An 18,078-nucleotide genomic window follows, 5' to 3' on the forward strand; every position below is an offset into this window, starting at 1 on the left:
CAAATAATATGAACAATTAACGTTTCTGGAGTCCTCACATGGATTGGGCACTGTTGTCAATATTTTTCTTATATTAACTTCTTCAATCCTCACAAAAAGCCTGAGCAGTAAGCTCTACTCTTAGCCCATTTTTAGGATGGAGATATTAAGTAGCTCAGTGCAGGGTTCCAGCTAGTAAGTAAGGAAGATTGTTCCCGAGCCTACGCAGAGCCTGCTGTCGGCCACGGTACTCTGCTGCTAGGGACGGAGTTCTTATTTACCGCCTGGTTCTTTTGATGTCTGTTCTTTGTCTTCTCTAAGTCAATGCATTTCTTTTTGCCTTAGTTTCCTCATCAGATTTTATCTCTCTCTTTTCCAGAGATGAGAATGGTTTTACACATTTGATATAGGGGATTGGAATTAAAGAATCTGCAAAATGTACTCCGACCAAAATCCAGAGAAAGCAAATGACTTGCCATTTGACAACAGAAGTGGGATGGGGACTTCAAGGCTCTGTTTCCCATTCCTCAATGTGAAGGCCCCTCTACAGAACATACTTACATCGTGATAAGAATAGAGTATAGTGTAGAAGTATTGTAAGTACAGAGTCGAATAGAATTTCTATCTGTATTCAAAGTTTGACTTAAATCAGTGTTCTTATCTTAATTTTAAAAATTAAAAAAAAACTTTTTATTTTACGTGTAAAGAATTGCATCTTTGTTCCCATCAAAAGAAATTCCAGGCTGTATTACAAAAGGGAGAAGTTAACGTCTGTGACTCACATTATCGTTACTTTTTAAAAAGAGCCATTCAATAAATAAACAGTTCATATTTCAGTTCAGTGTTGTTTATGTTTTCACTACATTCTTCTATAAAATCGAGCATAAATATGTAAGTTGAAGTTGTTTATTTAGAGGAGTCCAAAGCATTTACTCCCATGTGAGGAATGAATGTAGATTTTTCTTTTGAAGCTTAGATGTTTCTCACAGTATTATGTGGTTGGCTGGATTTTCGTCCATACTCAAGGTCATTGCGTATCTGAAACCCTCAGGAAACACATTGTATTATTGTTCTTGAACCACTTGAGCTCTACAGATTGATTGAGTTAAAAAACCACATAATTATAGGATAAAAAGCACAAAGTTGTGTTATTATGATTTTCTTCATGTAACACCAGAATTTTTAACTGTTGCTTTAAGTGTGTGTGACAACAACTCCCTCAAATTTTAAATAAATGACTTTCTCTATTATTTCTTCTTGCATTTTCTGTGTGTAACACACAAAGGCTCACAATATTCTCTGCCCTCACCTAACCCACACTAAGAATTTCCGCTCTTCACATTTTGCAGTAATTTCTCACTCATAATTCCTTGCTATGAAGGTAACTTAAATGTCAGGAGACCCAACTCACCCAGCCAGGCTTCTGAGACTTCTCACCTCCAACCCCTGGGCCTGTCAGTCTCCCAGGTCCTAAATAAGGAGGGAAAGAGAGGAAACAATGCCTCTCATCTACTCTAACTTCTCCTCAAGAGACCACATCGCAGTTCTGGTTTTTTTCACTTTCACATTCTTGGAAAGAGACTTGACGTGTGTTACCTCAATGTCCTTGCTTCTTTCAGTCCTTGGAAGCCTCTTCGTCTTCGTGACTACAGCACTGAGACGGTTGGCCACTCCATTTCCTAAACTCTTCCACTCTTTACTTTCTGGACACTACCCACATTTGATTCTCTTCTTAGCTCCTGGGCTACTTTTCCCCCTCTTTGTCTCTGTTATTGATTCCTCTTCCCCTGCCCAAATCCTAAATGGTATCTAAATTTCTAATTGTATTTGTTGTTCCTTTCTTCAGCCTTACAAATCACCCTGAGTGATTTCACCCACTCTCTTGGCATGAAATCTATCATTTTTTTCCTGCAAGTTCTGCAAGTTCAAGCCTCCTGCTTGATCCTCTTATCTGACAACCAGACACAAACACCCAGCTGACCTTGAACGGCTCCAGCTGGAAAAGCTGAAGCACCTTAAACTCAACATGTACAAAAAGAAAACTGTCATCTTCTCTGTGAGACCTGTTCTTTGCTTTGTATTCTATATGGACATGGGTAAACGTCATCACTGTTGGTGATCCATTCATCTTAAAATGTCAGAGTTCTTCACCTCCCCTTCTATCTTACTCCAATAGCCAATCATCCACCAAAATCTTGGCAAGTCTATCTTGAAATGCCTCTCAAATTCGTTTATTCTCCTCTCTTCCCATTGTTATTCTTTTAAATATGTCACAAATAATCTCTCAGTCTAGATAATTCTATCTGCCTAGCTGATATTTCTGATTGCAATATCTCTCTCCTTCCCTTCACCTCCACCGTATTCTCTTTATGCCACCAGGCTGGTCTTTCCAAATATGCATCTTAAGGATCTGTAGCAAAGGTGGGGAAAAAAAAATCATACAACCAGAATATAAGGAATAATCCCAATGTTAGTAAAAATAACACAAAGGCACATACACACACTACATCAAAATGTAAGTAGTGCTTATCTTGTTATTCTGAGTCATAGTATTGGAATGAGTTGTATTTTCTTCTTTTTGCTTGCTTATTTTCTGTACTGAGCGTGTGTAACTTAAGTCACAAGGCAAAAATATTATTTAAAAACAAACTGGTGGGGTAAAAAAGGAGTTGACTTAAGTAACTTTAGAAAACAATGTTTTTACTAGATACTGTAAAGCTAGAAACAAAAAGAACTATACATAAACACTGCGCTCTGGCTTGTGAATTCGTTTCCCACAGGGTTATGGGTTAGCAATTCTGTAACTCGACAAGCACACAAGGGCTAAATGCATATGTAAATAAATTGTAGATAATGGGAACCAGGTTTCCCACTGTCAGGGATAGAAGTTATAAATAAGCAAGCGGGGAAGGCTAGAAGAAGCTCTGTAGTCCGGGATTAGCATTGGAAACATCGGTTCCAACTCACATTTCACTTAATATTTAGACAGACAGATAGATACAGAAATAATTATAAAAATGTGTGTCTATATGGTTGGTATACATGTATATATTTCCCTGCTCTATCCTTAGAGAGGGCATAAAACCAGTAAAACTCCAGTAGCAACAACCATGCCCAGCACCTAGATCTTGGTTTCCAGATGTCATTTTCCAACAAAAGAACCAAGTCTCCTTGGAGAAATGCCTGATTTCAGTCCTGGGTCAGGGAAAATCCAAGGTGTGCCTGGGGCATTTGTGGTGCCAGAATGAAAGGAAATGCATTAAAAAAAAAAAAAGGATGAATCATGTCAAAAGGACGTAGGAGCCAACTTGAAAGAGCTTGAAATGGCCAGCGGTGGAACAATTTGAAAAAAAAAATTGTATTTGTATTATAACTTGGAAAAGAAAAGAAAACAAAAACCTGATTCCATTCGAATATAAATAACTGATTGAATAAATAAATAAGTAAATAAGGGAGAAGAGGCAAATCTTTCTTAAAGGATTCCAAATAATAGATATAGATGTTAATTCCCTCTCCCCTCTCCCGGGGTGATGGGGGTGGGGGGTGGGGGTGGAGTTTAATTCCTTCCATGTAGGCTAGACTTAACAACTCTCTTCTAATGAATTGTCATGACTTGCAAGCTTCTTGTGAAACTGGAACACTCTACAGTTATTTCAGGAACATGACAATTCATTAGAAGAGGGGAAAAATTGTCCCTGCATCGTGGAGAATCCTGGCAGACAGGACATAGCATTGGAGAAACCAAGGAAATACAGAGAGTGTTTTTAAAAAGAGAGAGTGGTCAATTTAGCCAAGTGCAACACACAGACCCAGGAAGGTATAGAAAAGGTCAGTTGCATCTTGGCCCTGAGGGACTCCTGGTGATGGTCGTGGGAGAAGTTAAGGAGCATCTTGACCTCACTAGTGATACACAATTTTGACATCATGCCCCCCCCCCAATGTAATGCAATGAATGGGGATGTCACCTCTGAAGAATTCTTCCCCAGATCATGAAAAAAACATTGGACAAATTGAAACTGAGGGACATTCCACAAAATCTCTGACTAGTACTGCTCAAAAGGGTCAAGGTCATAAAAAACAAAGACTAAGAAACTTTCACAGATGAGAGGAGACTAGGGAACAGGGTGATTAACCATGGTGTTGCGCACTGGGTTGGGTCTTGGGACAGAAGAAGGACACCAATGGGAAAAAAAAGGTGAATTTGGAATGAAGTCTGTAGTTTAATTAATGGTAATGTATCAAGGTTAATTTCCTAGTTTGATCGAATGTTCCATGGATACATAAACTGTTAAGATTAGGGGGAGCTGGGTGAAACGTATATGGGAACTCTCTATACTAACTTAGTAACTTTTGTATAACTCAAATATTAATCCAAACTAAAAACTAAAGAAAAAAAAAAAGAAAAGGAAAAGAAAAAACATGGCTTCCCATGGCTTGTGTAGTGCTTGTCTCGAAAAACTCATCTTGGAAGTTTTTCAAAATGACATGCCTGGGCTCCACCTGGAAGATTCTGATTCAATAGGACTGTCAGTAAGCCGGGGAAGCTCAGAACTGTAACGTGCCACAAGAGATTCTCATACGCGGCAGGTGTTGCAAAACCACTTGACTGTAGGACAAACAGAGCCAGCTGGTGACATGGCCCCTACACAGACTTTAAAACCTTTACTAGTAAACAATTGCTCAGAGACTATAGCGAGAATTGCTCTTTACAGTTACAGTTAAGAATAGACTAATTGATAAGACAGGCATGATTCTGAAAATAAGGAATACGATTGACAAATTGAACAACTTTTTACTCAAAGAAGTGCATAGAATCTGTGTATTTTATTTTTAAATATAGAATATTAAAGTGTGCCACTGAACAAACCTAAGCCCAAAAGCTTATTAAATATTTATGGACCCAGGAATTATTTCCACATCTTCATTTTGCATTCCATTTAAAGTGAAAAGTCACACGTATTTCCAGCAGGATTTTCATGTCTGTCCTGCATTCGCAAGCTTTTTGTGAAACGGAAACACTCTAAAGTGACTTCGATAAACAGAAACAACAACAACAACAACACCCCAAACCAACTTGGTAAGATGTAGGGGAAAGTTAAAAAAAAAAAAACTAATTAAAAAAAGTTTCAAAGAATATTAAATTCTGAGAAGCCATGGAAGTTTAATCTCAAGTGGATGTACGTGTCTCTGGGCGTGTATATGCGCACGGAGCCTCTTACTGAGGTCCACGAATGGCCAGGGAGCCACGAAGAAGTGTCAAGGGTTCCTTGGACTCTTTGAAATTGAAGGAAAAAAAATATATATATATGTACATTTTCCTGGGGATTCCCTTTTTTTTAAAAGATTTTATTTATTATTTATTTGTCAGAGAGAGAGAGAGAGAGAGGAGGAGCAGCAGGCAGAGGGAGAAGCAGGCTCCCTGCTGAGCAAGGAGCCCAAGGCAGGACTTGATCCCAGGACACTGGGATCATGACCTGAGCCGAAGGGAGATGCTTAACCACTTAGCTGACTGAGCTACACAGGAGTCCCTTCCTGGGGATTCTCAATGAGGACAGTGAGCCAAAAATAATAAAGAAACACTGACCGTGGGGGTAGTCTTTTGAGAAACAATAGCAGACTTTTATATTAACTAAATTGCACTTTTAAATCAAATAGCAAATAAATAAATAAATAAATAAATGCACTGTGATCCTATCTCATAACAAGAGCTATTGCTAATATAGATATTTATTTTTCCCAACAGGGAGTTGAGAAAAGTCTTAGAATGCAATTAACATTCCCCAAAAGCATGACCAAGATGGAAGCCTCGGTCTAAGGGATAGGTCGTTCATTTGTCAAATGTTTACAAAGCTTTACTATGTGCCAGGCACAGTTCTAGGGTTTTGGAATATGTGAGTTGACAAAACAAACACCTGTCTCTCACAGGATTTACTTTCAAATAGGGAAGTTAGACAGCAAAGAATAAACAAAATAAGTAAATCTCATAATATGTTAGAGGGTGATATAAATGCTATGGATAAAAGAAAAACATTGAGCAGGATAAGGGGGGGTTGAAACTGCTAACTGGGAATAGTTGTCCATTAAATAGAGTGAAAGGGGAGCTCTCATCAATGAGGTGAGATTTGAGCAATGTTTGAAGGAGGTGAGGGAATTAGCCAACTGGATCCTGGAGAAGAGCTTTCTGAGCAGAGGGGACTGTTAGAGCAAAGGCCATGTTTGGGGAGGTGCAAGGAGGCTCCGGGCAAGAATGGCATGAGCAGCCGGAGAGGATGGGAAGGACAGGGGAAGAGGCAGCGGGGGCTTTGTAGCCATGGTAAGGCCGTGGATTTTCTCTCTGTAGGAGATGGGAGTCAATACAGGTATTTTTCCCTCTTTTGTTTTGTTTTGTTTTTACAGATTTATAAGCATAAACCTTAATGTACATACCTTCATCAGAAGTTGACAAATCTGGGCTCCTGGTGGCTCAGTCGGTTAAGTGTCTGCCTTTGGCGCAGGTCATGATCTCCAGGTCCTGGCATCAGGCCCATATTGGGCTCCTTGCTCAGCAGGAAGTCTGCCTGTCCCTTTTCCCTTCCCCTCTCCCTGCTCATGCTCTCTCTCTCAAATAAATAAATAAATAAATAAATAAATAAATAAATAAATAAATAAATAAAATCTTAAAAAAAGCAAAAAAAAAAAGTTGACAGATTGAGTCAACACAAAATATGGAAGGCTAGAGGGCATTTGCTAAGCCAAATTAATGTGTTAACCAGCTCTGAAAGTAGTGAATGCATTTGCTTCTCAAACATACAGGAAACAGTTACCAACAATGTCCATGTATTAGACCACAGATAAAATCTTCATACACTCAAGAAAGAAGAAACCATACATAACACAGTACCTCACAACAGTGCAAAAAAAAAAAAAAATGTCAGGCATTAACAAGAATAGACTATTTTAAAATATATATATATATATATATATATATATATATGCATTTAGAATTTAAAAGCACTCTTTCAAACAACTCTCGATTTAACAAGGATATCAAACCCACTCACAAACTAGGGAAAAATTAATGACAAGAAAAACACGGCATATTGAAACCTATGTGACCTAGTCAATATGCTACCCAGATACAGTAAAAGGAACTCAAATCCTCTTATGATCGCTTATGTGGAAGCTATGGCATTGATTGGGAAGCAGTGGACCCTGAAAACCAGGCTAGGAGCACACAGGTGCATCTAATATAACTGAAGAAACTGAAGCTCTAAATTCTGCTCACTTTGCCAGTAGAAGGAGCTTTTCCTCTCGAATTGAGGAAGCGAGTCTCCCTTAGCCTGAAGAACCTGCAGTGTGGCCTTCCTTGAGGCAACTCTCTTGCAGGGGAACCCTGAGAACTGTAGGGCTTTACGCAGAGGAATAGCAGAGCTTATGTTTCAGATTAATGACTCTGGCTGTTGCGCGGCAGAAGACTCTCGATGGCAACAGTGGATGCCAGGAGACTGTTTAGGAGGCCATTATAGTAATTCAGATGAGAGAGAACAGGGACTGGGCCATTCTGGAAGCAGTGCAGGTAGAGAGGAGTGGTCAGAGTCTTGATATATTCTGAAGATAAAGCCAGCAGGATCTTCTGAGTGGCTGTGTAGGGGATGAGAGGGAAAGAAAAGCCAAGGGTGACTCCATGGTTTTTGGCCTCAGCAAACAGAAGGATGGAGTTGCCCTCAAAGATGGAGAAGACTGCAGGTGGAGACGGTTTGAGGAGAAAGTGAGGAGTTTGGTTTGGGGTCTGTTAAATTTGAGAGGTTAGACATCCTAGTGAAGATATGGAAGAAGCAGTTGGTTATAGGAGTCTAGAAGCTGGGAGAGAGGTGTGCACTGGAGGCCTACATTTGAGAACAACTTGGTGAGGTCACTAAGGGAGTGAGGACAGATGGGGAAGAGAAGAGGCCAAGGACTGAGCCTGGGGCTCTCCAACACTAAGTCTTCAGGAAGAAGCAGGAGAACTGATCAAGGAGACTGGGAAGGAGTGACCAGGGGGGAAGAAGGAAAACTGGGAGTGTAGCATCCTGGAAACCAGTATAAAGAAACTGCTAAGGAGGAGTGAGTGACCTACCTTGTCACATGCTGAATTGACAGACAAGTAGGATGATCAATGAGAACTGACTGTTGGATTTACTAACATGGAAATGACTGATGACACTGTCAAGAACAGTCACAGTGGAGGGGTGAGGGCAAAAACCTGACTGAGTGCATTCCAGGCAGAATGGAGGAAAGAAACTAGAGATAAGGCAAGCAATTTGCTGCCAGGGGGAGCCAAAAAAGGGAGCTGATAGGGAAAGTGGGGTCAAAATAAGTGCTTTTGTTTCTTTTTAAGGTGGGAGAAATAATATCGTGTTTGAATCCTGATAGAAACGATCCAACAGACAGTGAAAAATGAATGGTGTAGGGCACAAGGGGAGACTTGGCAGACTGACACTTTGGTTAGGCAAGAGGGATGGGATCTAGTAGACACGGAGAAGGGCTGACACTTAGAATGGAAATTTCATCTCTGGAAGAGGTGGGGATGCAGAGAATGTGGGTAGATATTTTGGTAGAAGCCTGTGGAAATTTTCTTCTAATTGCTTCTATTTTCTCAGTGAAGTGAGAATTAAGGTCAGGAGCCTAGAGCAAGGGCAGTCCAAAAATTTTATGAAGATATAAACACAGCAAAGAGACTCCTTACTTTTGAGCTCCTTCTATTAAGCGGTGTTTATTTGCCAGAGTCTCACTTGAACGGAATCCACAGAGGCAAAGGTTCAGATTGATAAGTGCCGTGATAATGTGTGCAAAGAACAGCTGCCGTGGACGGCTCATGTCTAGCTGTTTGATGTAGAACTCAAAGTGACAGTCTTCCAGAACTCGTGTACGTGGATGAAAATTGCAGGGCTTCGATCCCTGGAGAATGTTCTAAAGGAGGGTAACCCATGGCAACTGCTCCAGCTGCTCTCAGATGACTCACCTGAGAACTTTCAAGTGGAATCCCGTGGAAATAGTGCAGACAGATTCATCTTGACCCCAGAGGTCTGGTTCCACACAAGGATTAAAGTGTTTTTCCTCTTCTGCACCCTGTGAGTTTCCTGAAGCCAGCTATTCATGCTTAGCCCCGTGTCTCTTCCCATTTATCAGTCAGGTCCATTTAGGTATGCAAAGCCACCCAGATTTCACTGTCTTTAAAATCTGGTGGTTTCTCCCTGGCTTCTGTCTCCGCTGTGGGGCTCACCTTGGCTGGATGAGCGGCCTTTAAGCAGGGGGCTTCCTGAGACAGCCGCGGCGCTTTTAAACAGAGAAATACATCAGGAAATCGACTTCAGTCATTTAATGGTTCAGTCGTCTATTTAGAACTTTGGAATTTACGAGTCCCCTCACTTATAAAGGCATTCTAAGAAAAGAGGGGAATATTAAGAAATCATTTTTAAAAAAGAAGAAGAAAAAAAACGGTAGCTCTGCAATTTTTATTGCTGTCTTGGATAGTTCACCGACAGAGAAAATGAATTTATCTTGTTAGTACATTTTGTGTGTGTGTGTGTGCGTGTGTGCATGCGCCCCCGTGATTGTGTTTGAAAAATCTGGGCAAATCCCATGACCTTTACCCGCCCTCATATAATGGGCAATTCTACACTATCTTAAGTCACCAATACAGGGTCTCAACTCTCTAACCGGTCAAAGGGGTATGAATCAACAATTCCCACCACCATTCAAGGTTAAGTCTCTTCACCCCCGCCCCCACTGGGGACCTATTGTTGAAGGTCAGGCTTCTGCTCCGCCCTCCTCCCCAGGCTGGCTGATCCTCCCTGCGGGGTGGAGGAAGTAGCGGGGCCCCTGTACAGGAGAGCTCTGGCTCCCAACAGCCGATTGTGATAGGTGAGGAAAATTCTGAGCCAGTTGTTAAACTGTTGGCAGCTTGAAATCGGTCATGGTGGGAGTCTTACACCCCAGAAACTGGCGAATGCTATAAATCAGGCTCCTAGCCCCTCTAGGGAGCTGTTTTCCTAACAGGGAAACCGGGTTAGGGAGTGGGGAATTCACCCTGGGCCTCCGTGGCTTTGAGCTCTGTACACTTGTCAGATGGCTTCCCTCTGCTCCTGTGATCCGTGGTTCCTCGGAGACCCCGTCATCGTCGGGGGCCTCTATGGGACAGCCAGTGCACGCGGTACTTCGGCAGGCCGCTCCCAGTCCTCAGCCGGCTTCTGGTTTTAGGTGATCACCCCCCGCAGACTCCTGCCGTTGGGAGCCCCTTTGCACTCCGGGCAGGATCCTGATATTATATTAGTTTTCTATTGCTGCATTAAAAATCACCAGAAACTTGGTGACTTAAAACAAAACACATTTATTAGCTCGGTTTCCATAGGTCAGGAGTCCGGGTCCTCCGCTCAGGTCTCATAAGGCTGCAGGTAAAGGGTCAGATGGGCTGCATTCCTTCCTGGAGCTCGGGGTCCTCTTTCAAGCTCATGTGATTGTTGGCAGAGTTCAGTCCCCTAGTGGGTGTAAGACTGAAGTCCCTGGTTCCTTGCTGGCTATCAGCTATTAGCACCTAGAGGCTCCTTGCAGTTTTTTTTCTATGTTCTTCTCACAGGCCCTTTGACTCTCCACCCAGTTTGCAGAGTCTTACCTGATGTGACGTAACAATGGGAGTGACTATCTCATCATCTTTGCCTAATCTAGGGAGAGACATTCCAATGCTTTTCCACACTGAGTAACATCATCAAGGGAATGACATCCAATCACCTTTGCCATATTCTGTCAGTGAGAAGCAAATCACAGCTTCGGCCCACATTCCCTGCGAGGTGGTTGGAGAGGATTGGGACTCATTGCAGGTGACCATCACTATGTCTGCCATGCCGCTGTGGGTTCTCCAACTGGCCCCTGAGTTCCATGGACTTTTGACCCGCTGTCAGAGGGAAGCACAGTTTCCTCTCAACACAGACCAGCTTCTTCTCTCTATCTTGCCACTGAAACAGGCTGCTGGCTTCTCCTTCCTTCAGGATTTCCCGGACAGGAGTTACAGACATTTCTACGGTGTTCCACTGGAGAGATGATGCGCGAACCCCTCTGATGGTCACTCTGAAGCCCATTGTCTTTGGACTTGAAGTAATTTAAAGCCAGACACAGACATCATAACAATGCCCATTCGTTGGGTTATATACGGTTACACTTTCCGCTAAATGTCAGTTCTCCTGGAGCCAGTAAGCACATATTTGAAAACAAAACACTTGAGGGAATGATACTACATTAATCTCCCACGGGAGCTTGATGTTTCAGTAGACCAAAGGGGAACATACATTTTGTTGTTTTTCTTCATTCTTTTTTTATTTCTGAAATAAACTGGGCAGATTGCAGGCTGCTGGTCATCACTAAGTGCCCCAAACCATCGGAAGCTCTTCATCTTTTCTCAGTGGCATTAGCAGAAGACTGATGTCCTACATGTGGCATTAGTTTGAACGTAGTGCCATCTTTCACGTAGAGGCATGCTCTTTATTTCGTGGCTTTACACTCCCAGGCTAGCTCTAAAGGAAGAAATTAGTCTCTCTCTCTCTTCCCCCCATTTCCTCTCTCTCCTCCCTTCCTCTCACTTCTATTTCTTCTCCATTGCTGACTGTCTTCTCTCTTCTATTTCCTGCATTATTTTTATGTTTTCTAATAAGATCATTGATTGCTTGGTTCTTTGTATTAAACAAGACTGAGATACTTCTACAAAGAAAGTTAAATTTCTACTATTCCAGGTCATAAGAAAGAGCTTCTAGGTATAGCAACTTCTACTGTTTCTGCTTCATGTTGTCCATGTTATAAATCCGCAGGTTATCCCTTGGCCAATGATGTTGTGTCTGGATAGCTCCACCCCTCTGCTGAGACTTTTCTTGGTGCCCTAATGTCCTTTTACCAGGGGTCCTGGCTCTTTAGTTCCCCTGGGCAGGCACTTAAACACTCAGGTTGCCTTTGGACATTTATTTATTTTTATTCAACCATTAAATATTTACTGATCATCTCTTGTCAAGGGGAAGAAGATACACATATAAATGGGGAAATGCATCATCTAACTCCAGTGAGATACTCAACAATGACACTTTAACAGAAATTCTTGAACATTTCTCTAGAGCTCCTACCCCACAAAATGAAACATCTGGAGAATGGCATGTTAATTCCACTCCAAAAAGCCATTAGTGAAACCTATAAATTTAGGGACTAGAATTAACTTTATCTTCCCTGCCTCCCTTCCTTTCTTGTTCCCTTCTTCCCTTCCTTCCTTCCTTCCTTCCTTCCTTCCTTCCTTCCTTCCTTCCTCCCCCCCATCTTTCCCCCCTTTCTTCATTCCCTCCTTCCTTCCCCCCTTTCTTCCTTCTTACCTCCTTCCCTCCTTTCCTTTCTTTTAAAAAAATCTGGACTGGGATCTCAACTGACAGCTCAGTTAAGTGAGGCAAGTAACTATTGCCAACTCAAAATGAATTATATCAATAAGGAAAAGCAGTCATCATAACAGGAAAGCACGAAAGGTCTGGGACCTGGGCAGCATGGATCAGAGCAATAACAGGAATGGACAAGGAGTCAAGAATTTCTCTTGAATATCTCTGTACAGAATATCTCTACATTGTGCCTTTAGAAAAAATGGAAAGAAAATAATCTGGCTCACAGAGAACTTTTGTTGAGTAATGAAGAATAACCCCTGCAGCAGTGCTCGGTACAGGTGCTCAGTGTTTGATTTGAATTGCCTCTGAGATGCCTTCATCTGACCGAACAGTATTTATGGATCTCTTGAGCCAGCCCTGCATCAGCTTTCTCAGAGTAGTGTCTCCATACGGGCAAACCTTCTAATCCCCAGTAAAATAAAAGATTACATAAATATTCAGTAACTTGAAGATTTAAGTAAATGTTCAGTGTCCTACCTCTAAACATGTCTGAGGGTGATCTTGGTTTACTCCTTGGAGAAGAACCAAATGCTTTAGCTAATCGTGGAATATTCTCTCTCTCTGCTTGTATAGACCTGGCATAACTTAAAAATAAATGTTTAATGAAGATGATCTCCAGCTTAACCTTTCTGAAGGCACAGGAAGCTGGCGTAAGTATAGCTGTCTGTGGCTACAGGTTGTAATGTCTTGATGTGGGTGGAACAGTGTTCCCAAGGCAAGTTCTTCCTCATTTACTAGCTGGTTGTGTTAACACCCTTTGGTATTTACCCCAGTCTTCAACAAGTCGAAATCTGTGGGGTAATATATACAGTGGATAATTTTTCTCTTAAACCAACATACCACACTGAGGTGCTTGTAACTGATGAGTGAGCTGGGCTCAGCATTCAGCAGTATGATTAATCACATCAATTTGTAAAAAGCACATAAAGGTAGTCACTGGGATAGACTGATGACCATGCTTACAGAATGTGCCTGTTCCCTCCTATTTTCCTGGAGTCATCTAGCTCAAAAGCTTTTGGGTTTTGGATAGGTAAGTAGCATTTATCAAGATCCAGTGGAAGAAGTATGATGTTAGTATTTAAATCTCATCTCTTCTTTAATATTGGGCAAACCTCGTCCCTTCTCTGAGAATTAATTTCTTTATCTGTGACAGTGTAACATTAGGGGCTGAGTGGGATTTTTCATGTTGTCCCAGAGTCATCAAAGACTCAAAGCTGAGAATGTACCCCAAATTCTAAGCCCTGAGAACTATAGCTACTGGGACCTGCTGTCTCCTTGCGGGGCTTACTGAGAAATATTCCAGCAGACCTGGTGTTACTACTCCATTATCTCTTACCCCTGCTGATATAAAACAAAACAAAATAAAACACAAAAAACTGAGCAGAGGAGCCTTTTTGGGGGAGCAAAGTGTTCATTTTCTCTTTATCTCCTCTGTTGAAGGAAAGAGAGGGAGGGCCAAGGGAATCATTCATAAACTTGGGGGTGGCTAGAAAAGGGCAGACCGGCATTTCATTCCCAGGCTGAAAGTCTGCTTATATAGCAGAGCTGATGAACTGCCTCTGAGCTGCCAGATGCGTATGAACAGGTGTTTACAGATGGGATGTATGTGCACTTGCCTGTTGGGGAGAGGACTGTCGGGTGGGGAGGTCACTAAGATTTCTCATTGCTTCCCCCAGTTGACACGTGCCCCTTTTCAAGATACACTGAGATGGTTTCCACATGTCCATGTTGCAAGCCTGGAAACTGGCCGAGAAAGTTGGATGTGTGTGTTGGAGAAGGGTGGGGGGAGTTTGGTCTAGCATAGCTGGGGGCAGTTATTGGAAGAAAATAAAATGACTTCATATTTATAGTCTAATGAGTTTAGACTTTTCAATACCCCCATTTGCCTTCTTGTCCACAGTTCATCCTGCCATTCTTGAAACACAGTCTCTCTCACAATCCAGTACTGGTTTTAACATATGAAATATGGGAAGCCACCTCCCCCTCCTACCTCAATTATATAAATCCTTGAGATTTGCATCAAATCCTGCCTCTTCGCAGAAGTCTTCCTTAACAACCCTGGGCTCATTTTTTCACCTTACCTCTTCCCCATTGCTCTCCACAATTCCGGCATTTTTCTGGGATCCACCCTTTGCTTTACATTCTTTTCGTTCCAACCGACCACACCCTACTTCAGGGCCTCATCTGGTCTCACCTCCTAAGTGTTGCCACATACTGCCCACGGACAACTGGCTGAGCCCAGGCTGTACTTGGCAAGCCATGTGGTCTGAAACGGGACAACAGCAGCCCAGGGGAGAATGTGTTTCTAAATTGCACAAGGACTCGCTCAGCTCACCAGGTGTGCATCTGTGAGGTCAGGATGCTCAGAGGGCTCTTGTTCTAAGCTGTATAAAGGCGACCCTGCTATTTTTTTTTTAAAAGATTTTATTTATTTATTTGACAGAGAGAGAGACAACCAGAGAGAGAGGGAACACAGGCAGGGGGAGTGGGAGAGGAAGAAGCAGCCTCCCAGTGGAGGAGCCTGATGTGGGGCACAATCCCATAACGCCGGGATCACCCTGAGCCGAAGGCAGACACTTAACGATGGAGCCACCCAGGCGCCCCGACCCTGCTATTTTTAATCATCCCTTGCCCCCACCCTGGTTTCTCTTAATTTCAGATTATTTTGTACAGGGCTAACAATTTTTTCTTTTACCTTAAGGAATTTCTTTTTGCACATAAAAGCCACCCTCAAGGGCACCACCAACATCATACATATTGGGTATTGTAGAAGGGCTGAGATTCAGCCTGGCCAGGTAGTGAAATAAAATCTTCCTAGCACTTGATCCTCAAACTTTAAATGCGTACACAAGTCACTAGCAGATCTCATTAAAATGCAGATTCCGATTTGGAAATTCTGCGTGGAAGGTGCGATTCTGCATTTCTAACAAGTGGTTAAGTGATGTTAATGATGCCAGCCCAGGACCCGCTGGAGCGAGCCAATCTCACTGAGTTCTCACTAAGGTCCTATGAGATGGGTTTTATTCTTAATCCTACTTTATGAATGAAGATATTGATAGGCAAACTGATTAAACAATTTGTTTGAGCTTGTATATCTTATAAATAAAGGAACAGGGACTCAAATTCAGGTCTGATTCAAGACCTCTTTTAAATCATGGTGTATTCTCTCTAGGAGGGTTGGAGAACAGAATCAACTTCAGGAGGAATTGTTTTCGGGAAGTAAGACAGGCAAACTTGGTAATGGATTGGCCTTGAACTTCTCAGCTGAGCTGGTCACATGCTAGTGGAGTTGGAGCATGGGGCAGTGGGAAAGAGAGGCTTCAGGACAGTTTGGAGGGTTTAGGGCGGCTGCAATGGGCCATGTGTCTGGGAATCAGCAGGAGGGGAGGCTTAGGTGAAGTTGGGTGGGTTGAATTTGCCCAAATACCAAATCAGTCGTTCCCAAACTGCATATTAGAATCACCTATGCATGTTTTAAAACTTTCAAAACTGAGGGCATATCTCAGACCAGTTAAGTCATAGTCTCTGGGGCTGGGACACAAACATCAATATTTTCTGAAGCTACCCAGATAATTCCAAAGTGCAGAGAATTTGGGGAACCACTGCTGTTGAGTATTTGCTTCTCATGTTAAAAAGGCAAAGTCTTTCATTATATATAAAGAGTCCAAAGAGCATTAAATAATGGTTTTGGGTTTTGGCATAGTTCAGGGTTTGGCAAACTTTTTCTGCATAGAGCCAGATAGTAAATAAAATATTTTAGGCTTTGTAGGCCAAGAGGCAACATTGAGGATATTATGCAAGTACTTATGTAACAAGAGAGAAAACAAATTTGTACAAATTTTCTATTAATGAAATTCAAAACTTTATGGATGCTAAACATGGAATTTCATATAATTTCTATGTGTTTTGAAATATATTTCTTTTGATTTTTCCCAACTATTAAAAAATTTAAAAATTATTCTTAGCTTGTGGGCTCTATAGACACAGGCAGCAGACTGGACTGGGCCCTTGAGTTGAAGGGTTGAAATTAGCTGACTCATGGTGTAGTTAATGAGGTACCTTGATGAATCCAAGGAAGCCATCAGACATATGTGTTTAAATAAAAATGTCAGTATTCAAATGAGTGCCATACCTGACTAGCAGTAAAACTGGCCTTTGAAAAATCATTATCCTTTCTAAGGGCAATGTGCAAATCGAATGACAACCTTTTTAAGACAAAGTCTATCCCTGTTTTTCATAATAAATTAAAAATAGCTGGTTGGAAAAAATGAATAAACTATAGTCCACTACATAGAGGAGTATGCTTTGTAAATGACTCAAAATGCTTTACTTTTAAAATATCTTGAAAAAAATATAAATAGGATTTTAATTTGATTTAAAAACAGCTTGGTGTTTAACCAACCAGGTGTCAGTTTGCTCCAGGCCCCCGCTGCAGAGCCCTCTTGTGTTTCAATTTTGTGCATTTGGATGCAGGGATTATAGGCCAAAAATGGTCATTTTATGGAGATGCTGTCTGTGTCATCAGGGTAGATAGTCTGAAATATTTTAGAGGGGTTAGAGAAATCACTCTACTGTCTTCTTTTTCTTTTCTTTTTTTTCCTTTCCTTTTCTTTTTTCTTTGTATACCCCCAAGTGAATTTCAGGATTACGTAACTCCTCTCAAGTCACACATCTGGTAATGATCAGGGAGAAACTTGAACCCACATCATTTGACTCTGACTGCAGATTTTTGTACTTCGTCCATCACGCCGCTCACACTGCACAATATTCTGCAAAAAGAAAAGCCCAGCTCTGCAGACCCCATGTGTGAAAAGGTGACGTGCAACTCGTCTGCTCACTCCAGGCCCCAGAATTTGCACTGTGCCTGGGGGACTAAGTGTCTCCAACAGAGCTCACACTCGCTCTCTCTCTTTTCACGACCCAACCCACCCATCCTGATTTATTTACTTATTTATTCAGTCAGATATCTCTTTTTAATATTGGCTACTATTTCCATTAACTCAGATTTTTAAAACAATATGACGACTTATGAATAATTATATTTACACATCAGAAGGTACGATGTCCGTTTTCCCAGTTAAATGTAAATACATATGAATAAACTTAAATGCAGTATAAAAACACTCAGATATAGATATGGCCATAGTGTGCTTCTGATGTTCATTATCAAATCCTCGTCGTGTCTCCCTCCACGTTTTCTGTGCTACTCGTGGGTTATTTCCCATGAGTTGCTACCAGCTGTCCTTCAGGGACAGCAGTGTGGCTCAAAATGGTCATTTCGTTGCTGCACGAAGGTTTTGTTTTACTAATGCCATCTCCACTTCAACAGAAGCTATGTTTAAACTGGCTGCTTATTTCTTACTCCCTTGTTAGAGATTTTTGTCTTGAAAACTAGCCCGAGGAGTTAAGTCACAATGCAGGAAAATGATTTTAAACAAAAAGATATTACACTTACGTAAAATGAGCATTTAGAATGTGCTTAAATATCCAACTGCATTTGGTTAAGTACCTTTTAGGACATATATTACTGAATAGTATGTAGTTATTAAGAGTTAAATTTATAACAGAATATGAAATGTTTTATTAAAATGTTATTTAAGCAAGATGAAAATGATAAATTCTATACATAATATGATAATCAATCTGACTACATATTAACATGGACACAAAATTATAC

Source organism: Ursus americanus, chromosome 11 (genome assembly GCF_024610735.1).
Source record: "Ursus americanus isolate L20-20 chromosome 11, mUrsAme1.1.p, whole genome shotgun sequence".
NCBI classification, from domain to species: domain Eukaryota; kingdom Metazoa; phylum Chordata; class Mammalia; order Carnivora; family Ursidae; genus Ursus; species Ursus americanus.